Source organism: Xenopus tropicalis, chromosome 6, assembly GCF_000004195.4.
Source record: "Xenopus tropicalis strain Nigerian chromosome 6, UCB_Xtro_10.0, whole genome shotgun sequence".
NCBI classification, from domain to species: Eukaryota; Metazoa; Chordata; class Amphibia; order Anura; family Pipidae; genus Xenopus; species Xenopus tropicalis.
In genome coordinates this window covers 5,616,071-5,622,416 of record NC_030682.2, presented here as the reverse complement: position 1 = coordinate 5,622,416, position 6,346 = coordinate 5,616,071, and the positions used below count along the sequence as shown (strand labels likewise).

Sequence of the window (6,346 nt, the reverse complement as noted above, 5' to 3'; positions counted from 1 at the left end):
GCAGGCATTCCCCCAAAACCTCCTCACTGCCTCCACCGTGGAAACCCCCCTACCCAAAAATCCCCCAGAGCAGGCAAATTCCCCAAACCTCCTCACTCCTCACCTGAGGAACCCCCTACCCAACATCCCCCGGCAGGCATACCCCAACCCCCCACTGCCCTCACCGTGAGGAACCCTAACCCAACATCCCCCAGGGGCATTCCCCAACCCCCTCACTGCCCTCACGAGGAACCCCTACCCAACATCCCCCAGGCATTCCCCAACCTGGCCCTCCCGTGAGAACCCCTACCCAACACCGGCAGGGCATCCCCAACCCCCTCACTGCCCTTCACCTGAGGAACCCCCTACCCAACATCCCCCGGCAGGGGCATTCCCCAACCCCCTCACTGCCCTCACCGTGAGGAACCCCCTACCCAACATCCCCGGCAGGGCATTCCCCAACCCCCTCACTGCCCTCACCGTGAGGAACCCCCTACCCAAATCCCCCGGCAGGGCATTCCCCAACCTCCTCACTGCCCTCACCGTGCACCCAAACATCCCCCGGCAGGGCATTCCCCAACCCCCTCACTGCCTCACCGTGAGGAAAACCCCCTACCCAACATCCCCCAGCAGGGCATTCCCCAACCCCTCACTGCCTCACCGTGAGGAACCCCCTACCTGACAGCCCCCGGCAGGGCATTCCCCAACCCCTCACTGCCCTCACCGTGAGGAAACCCCCTACCCAACATCCCCCGGCAGGGCATTCCCCAACCCCCTCACTGCCCTCACCGTGAGGAACCCCCTACCCAAACATCCCCCGGCAGGGCATTCCCCAACCCCTCACTGCCCTCACCGTGAGGAACCCCCTACCCAACATCCCCCGGCAGGATTCCCCAACCCCCCACTGCCTCACCGTGAGGAACCCCCACCCAACATCCCCGGCAGGGCATTCCCAACCCTCCTCACTGCCCTCACCGTGAGGAACCCCCTACCCAACATCCCCCGGCAGGGCATTCCCCAACCCCCTCACTGCCCTCACCCGTGAGGAACCCTCACGGGCATGAAAGAACCTCCCCTACCCACCGTGAAGGAACCCCCTACCCACATCCCCCGGCAGGGCATTCCCCAACCTCCTCACTGCCCTCACCGTGAAGAAACCCCCTACCCAACATCCCCGGCAGGGCATTCCCCAACCCCTCACTGCCCTCACCGTGAGGAACCCCCTACCCAACATCCCCGGCAGGGCATTCCCCAAACCCCCTCACTGCCCTCACCATGAGGAACCCCCTACCCAACATCCCCCGGCAGGGGCATTCCCCAACCCCCTCACTGCCTCACCATGAGGAACCCCCTACCCAACATCCCCCGGCAGGGCATTCCCCAACCCCCTCACTGCCCTCACCGTGAGGAACCCCCTACCCAACATAGGCATTCCCCAACCCCTCACTCCTCACCGTAGAACCCCCTACCCAACATCCCCCGGCAGGCATTCCCCAACCCCCTCACTGCCCTCACCGTGAGGAACCCCTTACCCAACATCCCCGGCAGGGCATTCCCCAACCCCCTCACTTGCCTTCACCGTGAGGAACCCCCTACCCAACATCCCCCGGCAGGCATTCCCCAAACCTCCTCACTGCCCTCCCCGTGAGGAACCCCCTACCCAACATCCCCCGGCAGGGCATTCCCCAACCCCCTCACTGCCCTCACCGTGAGGAACCCCCTACCCAACATCCCCCGGCAGGGCATTCCCCAACCCCCTCACTGCCCTCACCGTGAGGAACCCCCTACCCAACATCCCCCGGCAGGGCATTCCCCAACCTCCTCACTGCCTCCCCGTGAGGGAACCCCCTACCCAACATCCCCCGGCAGGCATTCCCCAACCTCCTCACTGCGCTCACCGCTGAGGAACCCCCTACCCAACATCCCCGGCAGGGCATTCCCCAACCCCCTCACTGCCCTCACCGTGAGGAACCCCCTACCCAAACATTCCCTGGCAGGGCATTCCCCAACCCCCTCACTGCCCTCACCATGAGGAACCCCCTACCCAACATCCCCTGGCAGGGCATTCCCCAACCTCCTCACTGCCCTCCCTGTGAGGAACCCCCTACCCAACATCCCCCGGCAGGCATCCCCAACCCCTCACTGCCCTCACCGTGAGGAACCCCCTACCCAACATCCCCCGGCAGGGCATTCCCCAACCCCCTCACTGCCCTCACCGTTAGGAACCCCCTACCCAACATCCCCGGCAGGGCATTCCCCAACCCCATCACTGCCCTCACGGTGAGAACCCCCTACCCAACATCCCCCGGCAGGCATTCCCCAACCTCCTCACTGCCCTCACCGTGAGGAACCCCCTACCCAACTTCCCCCAGCAGGGCATTCCCCAACCTCCTCACTGCCCTCACCGTGAGGAACCCCCTACCCAACATTCCCCCAGCAGGGCATTCCCCAACCTCCTCACTGTCTCACCGTGAGGAACCCCCTACCCAACATCCCCCGGCAGGGCATTCCCCAACCTCCTCACTGCCCTTCACCGTGAGGAACCCCCTACCCAACATCCCCCAGCAGGGCATTCCCCAACCCCCTCACTGCCCTCACCATGAGGAACCCCCTACCCAACATCCCCCGGCAGGGTATTCCCCAACCTCCTCACTGCCCTCACCATGAGGAACCCCTTACCCAACATCCCCCGGCAGGGCATTCCCCAACCCCCTCACTGCCCTCACCATGAGGAACCCCCTACCCAAACATCACCCGGCAGGGCATTCCCCAACCCCCTCACTGCCCTCACCGTGAGGAACCCCTTACCCAACATCCCTCGGCAGGGCATTCCCCAACCCCCTCACTGCCTTCACCGTAAGAACCCCCTATGCTGCTTCAAATGGAAGCTCCGTTCCTCAAATCTAAAGGGGGGCCCTCTGGTGTTCTGATTTTTATGGGAAAAAGGACCCCCCGATTTACCTATAATCCCCTCTAATATACTTGTACAGAGTAATCATGTTACCGTAAGGAACCCCCTACCCAACAGCCCCCGGCAGGGCATTCCCCAACTCCCTCACCGTGAAGAACCCCCTACCCAACATCCCCTGGCAGGGCATTCCCCAACCCCCTTATCCTCACCGGTAGGAACCCCCCTACCCAAACATCCCCCCGGCAGGGCATTCCCCAACCCCTCACTGCCCTCACCGTGAGGAACCCCCTACCCAACATCCCCCGGCAGGCATTCCCCAACCCCCTCACTGCCCTCACCGTGAGGAACCCCCTTACCCAACATCCCCCGGCAGGGCATTCCCCAACCCCCTCACTGCCTTCACCGTGAGGGAACCCCCCTACCCAACAACCCCCGGGCCAGGGCATTCCCCAACCCCCTCACTGCCCCTCACCGTGAGGGACCCCCCTACCCAAACATCCCCCGCAGGGCATTCCCCAACCCCCTCACTGCCCTCACCGTGAGGAACCCCCTACCCAACATCCCCCGGCAGGCATTCCCCACCCCCTCACTGCCCTCACCGTTGAGAACCCCCTACCCAACATCCCCCGGCAGGGGCATTCCCCAACCCCCTCACTGCCTTCACCGTGAGGGAACCCCCTACCCAACAACCCCCGGCAGGGCATTCCCCAACCCCCTCACTGCCCTCACCGTGAGGGACCCCCTACCCAACATCCCCCGGCAGGGCATTCCCCAACCCCCTCACTGCCCTCACCGTGAGGAACCCCCTACCCAACATCCCCTGGCAGGGCATTCCCCAACCTCCTCACTGCCCTCACCGTGAAGAACCCCCACCCAACATCCCCCGCAGGCATTCCCCAACCCCCTCACTGCCCTCACCGTGAGGAACCCCCTACCCAACATCCCCCGGCAGGGCATTCCCCAACCCCCTCACTGCCCTCACAGTGAGGAACCGTGAGCAAACAACGGAGCCATGTCTATACCACATACAAGCCCCTTCAGAAGCTACTGGGGGAGAGGGGAGTGAGGAAACAACCGAGCCGTGCATATACTAAATCACAGCTATATTCAGAAGGCCCAGGGAGGGGGAGAGAGACAGTGTATAAAATGCAGGATCCACTAGCTGGGCCACAGTGATCTCCTTGCTCCTCTTTCCCGTCCATTTTTTTTTAAATGGCTGACAAAATCTCACGAGATTTTGCCTGCATTGTAGGATTTCCCATGGGGCTTTGCGAGGTGACTTTCAGAGAGTCGGGTCTTGTGGGGCTCGTGCTCATTTTAAAAGCTGCTGTATTAGTTACAGCCATGCAAAAAAGATAAAGGTATGTAATTATTATTAACACTTAAAATACATTCCTTAAGTAAAATGAAAAGTGACAGGTTCCCTTTAAGGACCTATAAAGGGGCAAAATTATGTTCTCATCCCTTGAGTCAATGCCCTTTTTATACAAGACAGCACTTTATTTGCTTTAGTAGCCACAGAATGACACTGCCTGGAATTACACAACTTGTTATCAACAAAAACCCCTAGATCCTTCTCCATTAAGGATACCCCCAACACACTACCATTTAGTGTATAACTTTACATTTATATTATTCCTACCAAAGGGCAGAATGTTGCACATTGAACCTCATTTCCCAGTTTGCTGCCCAGTTTTCCATATTAGGCAAATCGCTCTGCAAAGCGGCACATCCTGCATGGAACTTATAGTTTTGCACAATTTAGTGTCATCAGCAAAAATAGAAACAGTACTGTCTATGCCCCCCTCCAGGTCATTAATAAACAAGTTAAAAAGCAAAGGACCAAGATCCCATGGTCACACTCCAGTAATGCCATTTATCCTATGACCATGTCCCTTGTTTCTCCCTTGGTATAAATATGGGCGACTCCCACAAACAATTCAGGTCTGTGTATTGTACTCACTGATGGGCACAGCCTGATGCTTTCCCTCTCTGGGAACTTTCCTGACTATTCACCATTTGCACAAGCTGTTACTCCAGGGCCAGGAGATAAATTCAGAATATTATTTTGCAACAGTCCATGTCAGCAGCTAGCCTCTGGCTCACAGCTAGGGTTGCCCCAAGGCTGCCCCCATTCCTGGCCCCCAATACCCCACGAGCACACACGCGTGTAAGTTTAGACTCCCCATTGCTCCGTATGGGAGCAAAGTTTCAACATTTTGGTGCAATGGGGCGGCATGCTGCCCCCAAATTTGTGCCACCCAAGGCCTTGGCCTTTGTGGCCTCTCCACAAATCTGGGCCTGGTTGCCACCTTTTTATTTCACTGGCCAGCAGGGGGGTTACACTTTTCAACATTGAACCTCATTTTCCATTTTGCTGCCCAGTTTTGTCAAATCGCTCTGCAAAGCGGCAGCGTCCTGCATGGAACTTATAGTTTTCCACAATTTAATATCATCAGTAAAATTCGTAACAGTACTTTCCATGTCCATCCCCATTAATAAACAAGTTAAATAGCAAAGGCCCAAGGACTGACCCCTGCGGTACCCACTAACAACACTGGCCCAATCAGAAAATGTTCCATTTCCCCCACTCTGTGTAATCTATCCTTCAGCCAGTTCTCTATCCAATTACAGATATTATGCTCTAGCCCAATATCCCTTAATTTTATCAGTAGCTTTTGGTGTGGTACTGTATCAAATGCTTTCAAAATTTAAAGGAGTAAGACATTTTGGCATTTTATTGTCAATAGATTAGGTACACTAGCTCAAGTTAAAGCTTTACCATACCCAAATAAACAGCCCTAGAAGCTCCCTCTGTTGGATTAAGATAGCAGCTGCCATTTTAGCTAGGTTTTAGTAGCTTCTGTTCTGCAGCTCTGGCTGCTGGTAGCTCAAATCACACAGAGTTGAGGGGGAGCACATTCTGATATGAGGAGCAGAAGGAGAAGTGAAGGGGGAAGGGAGAGAGGAGCAAACTGAGCAGATTTGTGCCATGCAGGATGTTTCTGAGAAAAATAAGTCTGGCACAGTGTACACAAAAGAAGAAAAGAAATCCTGTGTTTCTGTGAGTGCTTATGGATGTATTTAAACAGTACATAGACCATTCTGATAAAGCTTTTTCTGATAGAGATTTTACCTTTCCTTCTCCTTTAAGAAAATGACATCCACTGCCATTCCAGAGTAGAGGATCCTGCTCACCTCCTCTGGCAAGATCTGTTATGCATAAAACCATGCTGGCACAAACTCATAGTATTGTGATTTGCAATGTATTCAAGTATATTCCCTTTTAAAATAACGGCACCACATTAGCAATCCGCCAGTCTCTCGGCACCATGCCCGACCTCAATGAGGCCTTGAAAAATTAAGTGAAGAGGTTGGGCAATCACAGCGCTCAGCTCATTTAATACCCTGGGATGAATCCCATCCGGTATTGGAACCTTTGTTTCCCTTTACATG

At 56.2% G+C, this 6,346-nt stretch overlaps 1 protein-coding gene across 1 annotated transcript in view; it reads right to left on the bottom strand.

Annotated features, from left to right (window-relative positions):
- Positions 1-6,346, bottom strand: part of LOC101733825 (gastrula zinc finger protein XlCGF8.2DB-like) — a 320,033-nt gene that overhangs the window by 135,037 nt on the left and 178,650 nt on the right. The gene's annotated exons all lie outside the window — the stretch shown is intronic.